The sequence below is a fragment of the Triturus cristatus genome, chromosome 4_2 (genome assembly GCF_964204655.1).
Source record: "Triturus cristatus chromosome 4_2, aTriCri1.1, whole genome shotgun sequence".
Taxonomy (NCBI): Eukaryota; Metazoa; Chordata; class Amphibia; order Caudata; family Salamandridae; genus Triturus; species Triturus cristatus.
This window is the reverse complement of record NC_140586.1, coordinates 84668272-84684972: the sequence shown is the minus strand read 5'-3', so window position 1 is coordinate 84684972 and position 16701 is coordinate 84668272. Positions and strand designations below refer to the sequence as shown.

General features: G+C 48.9%; 1 protein-coding gene across 5 annotated transcripts in view; it reads left to right on the top strand.

The window, feature by feature from the left end:
• Positions 1-16701, top strand: part of SMARCA4 (SWI/SNF related BAF chromatin remodeling complex subunit ATPase 4) — a 533682-nt gene that overhangs the window by 109849 nt on the left and 407132 nt on the right. The window lies entirely within an intron of this gene.

The following is a 16701-nucleotide window of genomic DNA, read 5'->3' as shown; positions in this document are numbered from 1 at the left end:
GGCAGGGCGTTTTGGGCTCTCCATCTGGGGAAGGTGCACAGATACTGGAAACATCATTTTCGTGTATGTAAACATGTTTGGGAATTCTGACCTTTCCTTCAAGGCAGGCACTGTCCAGATGCCTTTTTGTGGACTGGTAGCAGGTTTTTAGGTCTCGCCCGAGCTAGCGCGCATACGCTGCTCTGCGAGGCATTTTGTAAGGGCTTTTAAATTCCAAACACACGCTTGTGCGTGTGCTTGGAATTTATCACTTGCTATTGAGCTTTGCGTGCTGTCTTTCTAAGAAAGACAGCACACAATTGGCCCAAGGGGGGTGCATGTTCCACCTTCTCTGTTCTGTGGCCTAGGGTCCGCGTTAGCGAGCATGCGCGCCATATGTTTCCAATTATCACGCCGCGTCTCGCGGTCCCGTTAATTAGAAACATATGGGCAAATGCGGCGCTTTCACTTTCGCCACAGCGGGCACAAGCGCGCTCACCACTTCCGGGCTTGTCTTGTTTTAACAGCATTGTTCAAACCCTGCACTGTAGGCTTTTGTATCTAACTTCCCGCGTTGCTGCTGATCACCTTCTCAGTGTACCTTGAGCTTCAGACTTTATTTCTGACCGTTTCTTTCTCAGCACATGAGACACTACATTATTTGTTGGAACTGTACCGAGCTCGTTTTTCTTTTCATTACTGGTAATGTGTTGATTCTGCCCATTGACTATTGCAATCTTCCCTGTTCCCTCTTTAATGTACAGTAGTGTTATATTATTCCCATTTGGCTGAAAGCAAGCACACCCTTTTGAACTTGGAAGTTACTTCATTTGCTGCCTCTGAAGTTGGAAATCAGTTTAATGGGGGGAATTGCGTGAAATTACTATATAGTGCCGGTGATAAACCATTTACACTATAAATCCTAATAATTGTTCTACCCAACATATCGAGGGCATCAGAATTTTGAGATGTACTTTCACTTTGCGTTTCACACTGTTTAAAGGCGGCACGCAGCATAAAGTCTCCAAGGTTCTCGGTTGCAGCCAGGTATTATTTGGAGAGCCCATTTCTGTTGGCACTCTGTTGAAAAATGCTTTTTCTTTCTGGCTCCTGGTGTCTCGGGGAGGGGGAGCTCTCCTAATGGCCTTTGTGCCATTTCTCGCTGGTCCAATACAATGTGGTCTTCAATGCTTAACTATTTGACTCAAAGCTTCCAAGTCACCCTGTTACTCGTGGCTCCTCCCAGATAAGGTTCTGGGTAGGGGACTGTGAGAAAGTGCTATCTTTCTTGCATGTTATGCCCCGACTTTTTGCTGAATTGCCGAATGTACTTTGACTGAGTGTACCCTGGACTCCTGCCAATCAGGTGCCCAGGGCCTATGTTCCTTCCCTAGAAACACAAAACCCAAATTGGCAAACCCTGGCCACATGTCAGTCCCTGGTAAATGGTACCCTAGGTACCCAGGGCCCTGTGACCAAGGAAGGCCTCTAAGGGCACTCATTGTGCCACCCTTGGAGGCCCTGTACCCTTACACACACACACACACACTGACCTTGTAGGCTGGGTGACTGGGTGCAAGATAAAACAAAGAGTCGACATGGCACACATCCCTGTGTGCCATGCCCATCACCTACACTGCCATGGCATACATCAGCCAACCCTCTAGCTGGGTGCCCTATGCCAATGGTGTGGGCACAGGAGCAGGAGCCCTGTCCCCTTACAGTACCCAGGTCCATTCCTGGGCACTGTAAGTGCAGTGCTGCCATTTAAGAGTACATGGTGCCGCGAGCTCATCAAACACAAACTCCACAGCACCATAATGGCAACACTGAAGACTGAGAAGTGTGATATCAAACTTCTCAGCACATTAAATCCCACACTGGCATCAGTGTGGGTTTAATGTACCAAGCACCCCAGAGGGCATCTTAGAGATGCCCCCTAAAACTTAACCTACAATCCACATCTGTTCTGAGGCTGCCTAGGCTGTCACACAGCAGACATGTTGCTTGACCCCTGGGTAGGAGAGCCCCTGCTCTCCTGGGCCTGCAACAATGCACATCCTGGGCGAGGTGCTAAATCTCCTCCCCCAGGATGGGCAGGTGGAAGCATCAAAGGCATGCCGCCTCTGTGAGCTTCCCCAGGCCACTGCAACCCCCCACTCTGGCGGGAAGCTTGGCCGGAAGCCTCAAATAGGGACAGGGGATGTGCCAGCCTGCCAACCCCACCCCTCAGGTGGGGGAGGTGAGGTGAAGCACATCCCCGGGCTCTCGCCATCTTGAAGATGTGAAGCCCTACCCTTTTAGGACTAGGCTACTGCCCCCCTCCCACAGGAGAGAGGGAGGATAGGGGGTGTACCCACCCCAGGACAGGGACCCATTGGTCCCTGCCCTTCACCTACCTGTAACGCCCCTAAATCTAGTATTTAGGGGCACTCTGAACCTTCCTTCCCCAGATTCCAAAAATCAGAAGAAGAGCTAGAAGAAAGAAGACTTGCCCTGCAGCTGCTAAGAAGAGGGAGACACCAACTGCTTTGGCCCCAGCCCGTCGACCCTCGAACCTGCTCCTGCTCCAACCCGGCATCTCTTGTGGCCAGCAACCTCACAAACCCCGGAGGACCTGGCTACCTTTTGACTCTAAACCCCTGGGACTCCCATGAGTAGAGGCTCTACTCAAAATCTACTTCTAATCCCTGGCAGCAGCCCGTAACCGCGAACCCAGCACACTCTGCACCAGCCAAGCCTGGCCTGTGCCGGAGTGAACAAAGACCACAAGGGCGACCCCTTAGCGACTGTGACCCCGAGTCCGGCACTCAAGGACCTCCCTCGACCCTCCTGAAGAAGCCTGCAGCCTCAGAACAAGGTGCCCCCCCAACCGCGATCAACAGAGGGTAAGATTTCCCGACACCAAAAGGCACCCCTGCACCCGGTGCCCCGCGGCCGCCTGTGCCCAATCCCGGGGTACCTACCTATCCTCCAACTACCCAACTTACCTCTCGAAGTGGTGGTGGCACCTGAAGAATCCTCGTTCCCGAGCTTGCAGTGTCTTTCTAAACCGGAGATTTCTCATTGAAATCAATTGAGCGCCCGAAGGCTCAAAAGCACCCTGCACCCAGCCACCCGAGTTGCCCTGGCAGTGCAACCTCTACACCTATCTACTTCCCCACTTGCCCTGAGTAAGTGACCAGGAGCCCAGCTCCCACAGCCGAGTGACCTGCTAGTCAGCAGCCACCAACCAAGGCCCTCCTATCTCTCATAGGACAACATTGGGCCTAACTCTCTCTGCACCCGGCCGCCCTTGTGCCGCTGAGGGTGAACCAACTGTACCTACCTGACCCTGGGAGACCCCTGAGTCTATGCCCAGAACCTTAACTCTGCCAGTCGAGTACTTACCTTTAAACCGATAACTCAATTTTCTCCATAGGGTAACATTGACTGGCTTTTCCTGAAATTTCTTCTAAGTCTGGACTTTTCAAAACTTAAATATTTCACCAAAAATCAGCCGAGTAACGAAAACACAAACCTGCTCTTAATTGAGCTCCCAGTGCTGGATCTTGGTGCCCAGCACTGACTCTGAAAAATACTTAAAACTGTACTTACCAGTAACCCAGTTTTCTCCCATAGGAAATCATTGACTGTTTTTCTGTGAAATTTCTTTGGTCAATTTCTGCAATCTTTAAATATTCTTTAAAAATCGTATAATATCTGAAAACGTAATTACTTACCTGTTTTGGATAAAGGTCCCAGTACTGAGTCTAGGCATCCAGTACTGGATTACAAAAGTAACGAGAACATACTATACCTGCAACTTGAATTTTCTGCCATAGGGAATCATTGACTGGTTTCTATGAAATTTTTTCTAAGTGTCAACTTTTGAAATAGCAAAATATTGTCTAAAAAACATCACAGTAATTAAGTCGACTTTGATTCCAAGTACTGACCCAGGACTGAATCTAGGATCCAATCCAGGAATTCCAAAAGTAATCCTAAAAGTAATCTGTGGCAAATAACTTGAAACTTCCATTGAACTCAATGCATTATTGTGTTTAGAATTGTGTTGCCTATTGCAACCACTTGTAACTTTCTACAAAAGTCAATTGCATATTGCAAAAGTATTTATATAAAGCATCTCATTTTGAGAAAGTATATTTTAATACCTATTGTTGGTTCTAAAATAAAACAAGCATATATTTTTTATATATAAACCATTGGCCTAGAGTCCAGTTATTGAGTGTGTGAGACCATTTGCTGGCTGAGTGTGTGCAACAAATGCTTCACACTGTCCAATGATACTGCCTTACTGCTCGACCAAGCTACCACTTTAGAGAGTAAGGGTATATCAAACTTTAGCCTCTGCCAAACCTCTGGGGACTGTGGACTGTGTACACCCTGTACCTATTTGGGAACAGTATATACAGAGCCACTTTCTCACAGGGACGATTTCCAATTCAGACCATTCATGTTGGTCTTTTAAATCAGATCTCTCCCACCGTCCTGAGTTTGTGGCTGCCTGGCTTTTGTTTAATGGCCTATTGCTCGCCTTTTAGGAGCTTGCATTAACAAACACAGCATCCCTTCCCTCATTCCCTATATCCGTCTATATGACATTAAAAATGGTCTGTTGCCATACATTCAGAGCGTTTGGCATTAATACTCTCAGGTTTGCAAATCTGACCCTTAAATTCCCCTAGTTAAAAAAATGGGGAAGTGTTTTTTGATATTGTAAATCGACTTTTAAAGCTCCAAAGCTGTGTGTTCGAGGCATATGAGCTGCAGATTGTACACTTAGCATAGATCGCCATCTGGTGTTGGGCCCGGATGTTTGCAGTTTGTTTTTCTTCTTGGACAGTCTTTGGAAGTCACGAGTTTGGTGACTCCTCCTTCGGTCCGTACTGCGCATGGGCTTCGGCTCCATCCTCAGATTGTTTTTTTCCGCCATCGGGCTCGGATGTGATACTTCGTGCTCCGGCTTCGAACTTCTACGGTTCCAGCCTCGACGGAAAATCCTCGATTCTTCGAGTTCCTTCATCATCTTCATCTCTCGAAGCGGCACTTTCTCCATCCCGTACATCGACACCGGCCTTCGGGCCCTCCGCGACTCCGGTCCCGGCCGATGGAAAGGACTCCGTTCAAAAAGTGCCCAAAATGTGGGTCTAAATTTCCCCACACCGACCTCCATCAGGTGTGTAACCTTTGCCTCTCTCCGGAACACGAGGCCAGAGACTGCCCCGCCTGCAAGTCTTTTCGATCGAAGAAGACCATCCGAGATCGAAGAGCTCGACGCACCATGGCGCACTCATCCTCTGCAGCTCCACCGGACATCTTCGGAGACGACGCCGAAGCTTCGGGGCAAACACACACCGAGCAGGAGGAAGACGTCGTCAGCGCTTCCGAGGCCGACGACTCCGACGTGGAGGACATTACACCAGCGCAGCGGGCCGTGAGTAATATGCCCCCTCCTACCCCCACGCCGAAAACCAAAGAGACTCAGGTTACTCCCTCGCCTGCCGGCCTGGGCAAAACCAAAACCAAAACTTCGATCACCCCACCTTCGGGCCCGGTGTCGAAGCTCCCAAAGTCTCATGGCAGCTCGGGATCGAGCCAGCCGACACCCGGTGCCGAAAAACAGCATCCGGCACCGAAGACTGCAAAATCCAGCTCGACTCCGAAACCACCGGTGCCGAAGCCTGGACACTCGGTGCCGACCAAACACAAACACAAATCTGTCGGCACCGATGCTCCAGCGCCGAAACATCATTCGACGCCGAAACACCCGGAGACCTCAAAAAAGCATGGCGCACACAGACCATCGAAACCCCCGGTTCCGAAATCACCGGTGCCGACAGACGACTCGACACCATTGGCTCTGTTTACACCAGACCCTTTACAAAAGACTTTGTCCAAAGATCCAAAGACTGGGCTTTTGACTTTAACTACCAAGAAAAGACGCCTTGATGCTCCGGCTCCTCCTCCTCCACCCAAAAGGAAGGACTCTGCTACTTCTCCCCTCAGAGTGCCCTCCCCACTACCGCCTCCCCTACCCCCTCCACCTCCTCCACCACCTCCACCTCACAGGTCTCCGCCACCTGTACCTCACTACGATCCGACCCCATCCCCAGATCCGGATGATGGGGATCCGGACAATTACCCGGCGGACGCCCCAATGGATCCCACTCCACCAGGGACCCCAGATCCATGGGAGGATTACAATAACCCTGATATACCCAATGTACCTCAGGACGACTTATACCCATCAAGACCGTCTCCTCCAGAGGACTCCTTAGGGTTTCACCATTTAGTGCAGAGAGCAGCACACTACCATGGGGTGGACATGCACAGTGAAGCAGTAGAAGAAGACTTCCTACTGGATACATTTGATATACAAGACAAATCCACTTCCATTTTACCCATGCTTAAGGGTGTCACCAAGCACGCTACAGAGGTGTTCAAAGACCCTGTCAGAGCCAGAGTACTGAACCCTAGAATAGAGAAGAAGTATAAGGCGGCACCCACAGACCCTGCTTACATCAAGGGCCCTGCTCCCCTAGATTCCCTAGTTGTCTCCACAGCTAGAAAGCGGGCTAACTCCCAATCCTCAGGAGATGCCCCACCGCCAGACAAAGAATCTAAACTTCTGGACGCGTCTGGTAAACGCACCGCCTCCCAAGCTGCAAACATGTGGCGCATTGCAAACACACAAGCACTGCTTGCGCGATATGATAGAGCACACTATGACGAACTAGAGGCTCTTATGCAGCACCTTCCAGAAAAATACAAGCACAAGGCTCATGACCTGATACAGGAGGGTAAACTAATTACAAACACCTCCATTAAGTGTGCCCTCGATGCAGCCGACACTGCTTCTAGGGCCATAAATACCAGTGTCCTGCTTCGTCGCCACGCCTGGCTCAGGATCTCAGGTTTCAAGCCTGAAGTCCAGGCATCCATACTCAATCACCCCTTTGACCAGGAAACACTCTTTGGGCCAAAGGTAGACGAAGCGCTCGAAAAGATGAAGAAAGACACAGACACAGCAAAGTCTATGGGGGCACTCCAAACACAAGCCTCCAAACGTTCCTTTCGACGCTCGTCCTTTCGTGGCACAGGCAGAGGCTCCTCCACCGATAACGCCTCTACCTCCTACAAGTCCCCTCCTCAAAATACCTTTTCAAAGGGCAATCAGAGAGGTGGTTACAGGGGTAACAACAATAAGGGCAGGGGCAAAACCAACAACACCCGTTCTGCCACCCCCCCCGCACAATGACTCCCCTCCGCTCCCCCCAGACCATTCCACTCCGGTCGGGAGCAGACTACAAAACTTTATCCACGTATGGGAGTCCATAACATCGGACAAATGGGTAACCCAAATCATTCGGTCAGGGTACTGTCTCGAACTAACATCTACCCCACCCAATATCCCACCAAGGCACCGTCCAATGTCTCAAGAACATTCCACACTGCTCAAACAAGAGGTACTCTCACTCCTCCAAAAACACGCTATAGAGCAGGTCCCCGTCAATCAACAAAATCTAGGGGTCTACTCCCTATATTTCTTAATACCAAAGAAAGACGGGACCCTCAGACCCATTCTCGACCTCCGGCCTCTAAATGCCTACATACACTCAGACCATTTTCACATGGTCACCCTACAGCAAGTCCTCCCACTCCTCTGCCAGGGAGACTTTCTCACAACCCTGGATCTGAAAGACGCATACTTTCACATTCCAATACACCCCTCTCACAGGAAATACCTCAGGTTCGTGGTGGACGGGCAACATTACCAATTCACGGTTCTCCCCTTCGGGGTCACCACCGCACCGCGGGTGTTTACCAAATGCCTAGCAGTAGTAGCAGCACACCTCAGACGTCAACACATTCACGTCTTCCCTTACCTGGACGACTGGCTGATGAAAGCCGCGTCCTACGACCAATGTGTGCAGCATACAAACAGCACCATCCAACTGCTCCACCAGCTAGGCTTCACGGTGAACTACCAAAAGTCCCACCTCATACCATCTCACACAAAGCAATATCTCGGGGCCACTATAGACACCTCCAAGGGTATTGCCTATCCAAACTCAGCCAGAATCACAAGCATTGAAGCCTTACGCAAAACATTCCTTCCTCAACACTCTCTTCCAGCAAGAGTGTTTATGAAGCTCATAGGAATGATGGCGTCTTGCATCTTCATAGTGCCCCATGCAAGACTCCACATGCGTCCACTTCAAGAGTGCCTAGCACAACAGTGGAACCAGGCCCAGGGTCAGCTGACGGATCTGGTGTTGGTGGACGGCCGCACACATCACTCTCTGCAGTGGTGGAACACCACAAACCTTTCCAAAGGGCGGCCGTTCCTGGACCCGGTTCCTCAGGTGATTCTAACAGCGGACGCATCGCTCTCCGGCTGGGGAGCGCACCTCCTACACCTCACCATGCAAGGTCTATGGACGCCACAGCAAAAATCGCTCCACATCAACCACCTGGAGCTCTTGGCGATCTTTCTAGCCCTAAAATCTTTCCAAAAACAGATTTCGGGCAAAGCAGTCCTCATTCGCACAGACAATATGACTGCGATGTATTATATACAAAAACAGGGGGGGACACACTCTCCCCAGCTCTCCCGCTTAGCCCAGAGCATATGGAGATGGGCAATTCCCCAAAACATCTTTCTCCTGGCACAGCACGTTCCAGGCGTACAAAACACCATGGCAGATCTGCTCAGCAGACAAACACAACAACTACACCAATGGGAACTGCATCCACAAGTTCTTCACCCATTCTTCCAACAGTGGGGGCATCCTCACATAGACCTCTTCGCCACCCACGAAAACAAAAAATGCCCAAGCTTCGTCGCCAGATACCCACACCCATTGTCCAAGGGCAATGCGATATGGATGAACTGGTCAGGCAGATTTGCATACGCCTTTCCACCTCTCCCACTAATTCCATTAGTGGTCAGGAAGCTACAACAGCACTCCCTCACACTCATTCTGGTAGCTCCGACGTGGGCCAGGCAGCCGTGGTACACCACGCTACTACAACTGTCAGTGGTACCACATCAAAAATTGCATCTATCCCCATGCCTCCTAACCCAGAACCATGGAGAAATCAGGCACCCGGACCCAGCTCAGCTCAACCTGGCGATCTGGCTCCTGAAATCCTAGAATTCGGATACCTTAACCTTCCCCCTGATTGCATGAACATCATCATGGAAGCCAGACGTCCTACCACTAGAGCATGCTATGCCGCAAAGTGGAAAAGATTTGTAATTTACTGCCGTAACAATACAATCAACCCTCTAGATGCATCCATACAGCACATAATATGCTATCTGCTCCATCTTCACAGGTGTAACCTGGCATATTCATCCATACGCCTACACCTAGCAGCGATCGCTGCCTATCTACAAAACAGGCAGCATTTATCACTCTTCAGAGTGCCCGCTATTAAAGCCTTCATGGAAGGCCTTAAACGAGTAATTCCTCCCAGGGCACCACCTTCCCCTGTATGGAATCTAAATTTGGTTCTTACACGTCTAATGGGTCCGCCCTTCGAACCAATGCACAAATGTGAGCTACAGTTTCTCACCTGGAAAACAGCTTTCCTTGTAGCTATCACTTCCCTTAGAAGGGTTGGTGAAATACAAGCGTTCACCATACAGGAACCCTACATACAAATGCATCACAGCAAGGTCATACTTCGCACAAATCCGAAGTTTCTGCCCAAAGTCATTTCCCCCTTCCACCTCAATCAATCAGTGGAATTACCTGTCTTCTTTTCGCAACCCCAATCTGTTGCAGAAAGGGCCTTACACACGCTTGATGTAAAAAGGGCGTTACTATACTACATACAAAGAACGCAACCCTTCAGGAAGACTAAACAATTGTTCGTTTCCTTCTCTCCACCACATAAAGGCAACCCCATTTCAAAATCAGGGATAGCTAGGTGGATTGTAAAATGCATACAAATTTGCTATCAAAAGGCAAAGAGAACATTATCTGTTCCCCCTAAAGCCCACTCTACAAGAAAGTTAGGGGCTTCTATGGCTTTTCTAGGGAATATACCCTTAGATGACATCTGCAAAGCAGCCACATGGTCTACACCGCACACCTTCACAAAACACTACTGTGTAGATGTGCATTCCAAGCAGCAAGCTAGGGTGGGCCAGGCTGTACTAAAGACACTTTTTCAAACAGCTGCAACGGATACCGGTGGTCGCCGCTAGGGTTGGGTACTGCTATATAATCTATGCTAAGTGTACAATCTGCAGCTCATATGCCTCGAACGGAATATGCTACTTACCAGTATGCATCTGTTCTTGGCATGTAGAGCTGCAGAGTTGTACACGCCCACCCGCCTCCCCGGCTACCTGTATCCGTTCCAGTACATTTTATTTAGATACAACACATGGGTTTCTCACTGTTATTACTACGCTCCATCATTTCCCTGTTGGCGAAAAACAATCTGAGGATGGAGCCGAAGCCCATGCGCAGTACGGACCGAAGGAGGAGTCACCAAACTCGTGACTTCCAAAGACTGTCCAAGAAGAAAAACAAACTGCAAACATCCGGGCCCAACACCAGATGGCAATCTATGCTAAGTGTACAACTCTGCAGCTCTACATGCCAAGAACAGATGCATACTGGTAAGTAGCATATTCCTTTTATTTTATTTACTAGGACACCACTGAAGTATAGCTACAATCTGCATGCAAATGTGGTTTAGGGAGACGGGCAGCTTTTTTCGCCTTCCTGGTGCCTCATTACCCTTTTCATACCCTCTAAATTTTGCAATGAAAACAAAACCAGCGCCTCACTAATGAATTCTTACAAAGCCATGTGATGGAAAACGTACAGCAGTGAGTTTATATTGTAAATAATGATTGTGCGTTCCAATAAGCCACAGTTTGGAATTCTTTTGAGGTTTCTAGATAACATAGAGCTCTTTTGTTCAGGAACACGTTAGTAAACATTTCGTGAGACGTGCCTGTTCGCGGTGGGCGTTTATTTCAGTTTGCGTTGCTTTCCCTCTAATCAGCCTCTTTGTTGTAAACGGCGCTGAACGCACAGGATGCCGGGCTGACAGAAACCATGTTTGTTGGTGGCGGCTACCACATAATTACACACCACATATTTACACTCTACTCAATGCAACATAAATACACTCCACATAATACCACTAAGTGCCATATAATTACACGCCGTATACTTACTCTACTCAATGCAATGTCAATACACACCACATAATACCACACACTGCCACATAATTAAATGCTACATAATTAGACTGCACTCAATGCAACATACACTCCAAACACCACTAAATGCCACATAATTACACACCACATAATTAAACACTACTAAATACAACTTACACTCCACACAATACCACTCAGTGCCACATAAGTATATACAACATAATTACACTACACTCAATGCAACATGCACTCCAAACAATACCACTCAGTGCCACATAATTATATGCTACATAAATACACTGTATTCAGTGCAACATACACCAACTAATACCGCTAAGTGCCACATAATTACATGCCACTTGCATGTACAAACAAGCATTGGCATAGCCAATAGGTCTCGCCTTTGGGACCCTATAAGTGTTTAGCCATGCAACAGTTGTATAACTAAACACTTACAATGTCCCAAAAGCGAGACCTATTGGCTATGCCAATGCTTGTTTTAACTGCTGCAATCTATTGAAGCCTCACGGAGAACATCAAAGCAGCCGTGCGGCCGCGAAAGTGATCGCGATAAAACATCAAAGCGGACGCGAAAGTGAAAGTAGTCGCGGTAAAGTGCGACGCGCGCGCCCGCACACATGCACTGTAGGTCTAGGCTGGCCTGGTAGCACTTTTTGGAGCCCTCACAAAATGTCTCGCCAGACCAGCGCATGCGCTGGGTCAGGCGAGACCTAAAAACCACAGGCACAATGGAACAATAAAGGGAAAACAGGGCACTCTACAAACTAGGGAAAGCAAAACAAGAAAACCTTGAATACCCCTCTGCGATTACGATTCCCAGCATGTGGAGTATGGGTGCACGGGTCATGATACGGTGGAGCCACGCCTAAAATATTATGAAAGGGGGAAATCTCAACAGTAACCTATGAAACAAGCATTTGCAATGCAATAGGTCTCGCAAGTGCGAGTTTTGGAGCTATTGGTATTGTAAATGGTATTGCCTTTAATTTATTCACAAGCATCAGGCATCAGACATCCACAAGTATCAGGCATCAGACATCCACAAGCATCAGACATCAGGCATCAGACATCCACAAGCATCAGACATCAGGCATCAGACATCCACAAGCATCAGACATCAGGAATCAGACATCCACAAGCATCAGACATCAGGCATCATGCATCACACATCATGCATCAGACATCCACAAGCATCAGACATCCACAAGCATCAGACATCCACAAGCATCAGACATCATGCAACACACATCCACAAGCATCAGGCATCAGACATCAAACATCGGGCATCAGACATCGGGCATCAGACATCAGGCATCAGACATCCACAAGCATCAGACACCAGGCATCAGACACCAGGCACCAGGCACCAGACACCCACAAGCATCAGACATCAGACACATCATGCATCAGACACATCATGCATCAGACACATCATGCATCAGACATCATGCATCAGACATCATGCATCAGACACATGCATCAGACACATGCATCAGGCACATGCATCAGACCTCATGCATCAGACCTCATGCATCAGACCTCATGCATCAGACATCATGCATCAGACAACATGCATCAGACAACATGCATCCACAAGCATCAGATATCAGGCATCAGATATCAGGCATCAGATATCAGGCATCAGATATCAGGCATCAGATATCAGGCATCAGACATCAGACATCAGGCATCAGATATCAGACATCAGACATCAGGCATCAGACATCAGGCATCAGATATCCACAAGCATCAGGCATCAGACATCCACAAGCATCAGGCATCAGACATCCACAAGCATCAGGCATCCACAAGCATCCGGCATCAGACATCAGGCACCAGACATCCACAAGCATCAGACATCAGACAACATGCATCAGACAACATGCATCCACAAGCATCAGATATAAGACATCAGATATCAGGCATCAGATATCAGGCATCAGATATCAGGCATCAGGCATCAGGCATCAGACATCAGGCATCAGGCATCAGACATCAGACATCAGGCATCAGGCATCAGACATCAGGCATCAGATATCAGGCATCAGGCATCAGGCATCAGGCATCAGACATCAGGCATCAGATATCCACAAGCATCAGGCATCAGACATCCACAAGCATCAGGCATCAGACATCCACAAGCATCAGGCATCCACAAGCATCCGGCATCAGACATCAGGCACCAGACATCCACAAGCATCCGACATCAGACAACATGCATCAGACATCCACAAGCATCCGACATCAGACAACATGCATCAGACAACATGCATCAGACTTCTTCAAGCATCAGGCATCCACAAGCATCAGACATCAGGTATCAGACATCATGCATCAGACATCAGGCAACACACATCCACAAGCATCAGGCATCAGACATCCACAAGCATCAGGCATCAGACATCAAACATCGGGCATCAGACATCAGGCATCAGACTTCCTCAAGCATCAGGCATCCACAAGCATCAGACATCAGGTATCAGACATCATGCATCAGACATCAGGCAACACACATCCACAAGCATCAGGCATCAGACATCCACAAGCATCAAGCATCAGACATCAGGCATCAGACATCCACAAGCATCAGACATCAGACATCAGGCACCAGACATCCACAAGCATCAGACATCCACAAGCATCAGACATCCACAAGCATCAGACATCCACAAGCATCAGACATCCACAGCATCAGGCATCAGACATCAGACATCAGACATTCACAAACATCAGGCATCAGACATCCGGCATCAGACATCCACAAGCATCAGACATCAGACATCCACAAGCATCAGACATCCACAAGCATCAGACATCCACAAGCATCAGACATCCACAAGCATCAGACATCCTGCGTCAGACATCCTGCGTCAGACATCCTGCGTCAGACATCCTGCGTCAGACATCCTGCGTCAGACATCCTGCGTCAGACATCCTGCGTCAGACATCCTGCGTCAGACATCCTGCGTCAGACATCCTGCGTCAGACATCCTGCGTCAGACATCCTGCGTCAGACATCCTGCGTCAGACATCCTGCGTCAGACATCCTGCGTCAGACATCATGCGTCAGACATCATGCGTCAGACATCATGCGTCAGACATCCACAAGCATCAGGCATCAGACATCCACAGGCCTCAGACGTCAGGCCTCAGACGTCAGGCCTCAGACGTCAGGCCTCAGACGTCAGGCCTCAGACATCAGGCCTCAGACATCAGGCCTCAGACATCAGGCCTCAGACATCCACAGGCCTCAGACATCAGGCCTCAGACATCAGGCCTCAGACATCAGGCCTCAGACATCAGGCCTCAGACATCAGGCCTCAGACATCAGGCCTCAGACATCAGGCCTCAGACATCAGGCCTCAGACATCAGGCCTCAGACATCAGGCCTCAGACATCAGGCCTCAGACATCAGACATCAGGCCTCAGACATCAGGCACCAGACATCAGGCACCAGACATCAGGCACCAGACATCAGGCACCAGACATCAGGCACCAGACATCAGGCACCAGACATCAGGCACCAGACATCAGGCACCAGACATCCACAAGCATCAGACATCAGGCACCAGACATCCACAAGCATCAGACATCAGGCACCAGACATCCACAAGCATCAGACATCAGGCACCAGACATCCACAAGCATCAGACATCAGGCACCAGACATCCACAAGCATCAGACATCCACAAGCATCAGACATCCACAAGCATCAGGCATCAGACATCCGGCATCAGACATCCACAAGCATCAGACATTCACAAACATCAGGCATCAGACATCCGGCATCAGACATCCACAAGCATCAGACATTCACAAACATCAGGCATCAGACATCCGGCATCAGACATCCACAAGCATCAGACATCCACATGCGTCAGACATCATGCGTCAGACATCATGCGTCAGACATCATGCGTCAGACATCATGCGTCAGACATCATGCGTCAGACATCATGCGTCAGACATCATGCGTCAGACATCATGCGTCAGACATCATGCGTCAGACATCATGCGTCAGACATCATGCGTCAGACATCATGCGTCAGACATCATGCTTCAGACATCATGCGTCAGACATCCACAAGCATCAGACACCCGGCACCAGACATCATGCGTCAGATATCCACAAGCATCAGACACCCGGCATCAGACAGCCACAAGCATCAGGCCTCAGACATCAGGCCTCAGACATCCACAAGCATCAGGCCTCAGACATCCACAAGCATCAGGCCTCAGACATCCACAAGCATCAGACATCGGGCATAAGACATCCACAAGCATCAGACATCCGCAAGCATCAGGCATCAGACAGTGTGCTCAGTTATATTATGTCCGCTGGAATAATAGCAAAGTAAACAAAGCAAAGTACTAACTTGTACTACAAAAAGTATGTGCGCTGCTATTAATATAAAGCTTAGCGTGCAGCGCAGTTATGTGCTCATGGCAACCTAAAAACAAACAAAAATGTAAAAAGACCGCGCTCTGTTGGCATTAAATAATGTTAAAGACGTACATCGTAAAGCCCTTCGCTCTGAAAATAAAGAAACCCATTTCGAACATGCAGGCTTTTGTAAGCACATGATAACGTGAATGTTTAAAAAGACGAACAAGACAAGCCCGGCGGAGCGTGGCGCGCGCGCTTGGCGGGGGAGCGCATTCCAGGCGGGTGAGCGGACCCTTTGAAGTAGGATGCCAAACGGATTGCATGGTGGCACGATGCACGTGATTGTGCGCGTGCTCGCCATGCAATCCGCTTTTGGGAGCACTTTTGGGAGCCCCTTACTAGAGTCTCGCTGAGCGATCGCTTACGCGATAGCCAGGCGAGACCTAAAAAAGAAGACATTTTTAAATTAAAATCTTTTTTTAATAGGGTTTTTCAGTTATATATAATGTCATCTTCGTTCCTATAAAGGTAACAAAAATGCTTAACACTTTGTAAAATAACTTTTCAACATAATGCACAGCAGCCACAATGCTCTGCAACATAGCCAATAATTCTGCCTAAACACACAAGGTCCCAAAGGCGAGACCTATTGGCTATGCCAATGCTTGTTCTTCTCTTGTCACAGCGCTTTCGTATTCTAGTTCTCAGATAGGCATTCTAGTCTGCTAGTTGCAAACTATGAATTTGATCACTGCTTTACATTTTAGAGAGAAGATTCAATCCCAGGAACTTACATGTTCTGGAGCACAGGTCCTGGCAGTCCTGCCTGTTATGTAGTATTGGGATAATGTGGACAGTTTTGTAATTTTTGCTCTGGAGAGTCATGATTATGGCGATGGTAGAATTAAAGTTTCAAAATCTCAATATGGTGCTTTGATTATGAGGTAATTCTGGAACCTGCGGGATGGGGAGCCCCCGACACATCCAGTGTTACACACAGTGTTACGCATGGGGGCTGGCGGACATCTAATTACGTGGCATTACAAATCGATCCGAGAACTGACGGACGTCTCCCTGGATGGACTCCGGGGCGTGTGGGAAGATGATGCCGGCCGAGCGT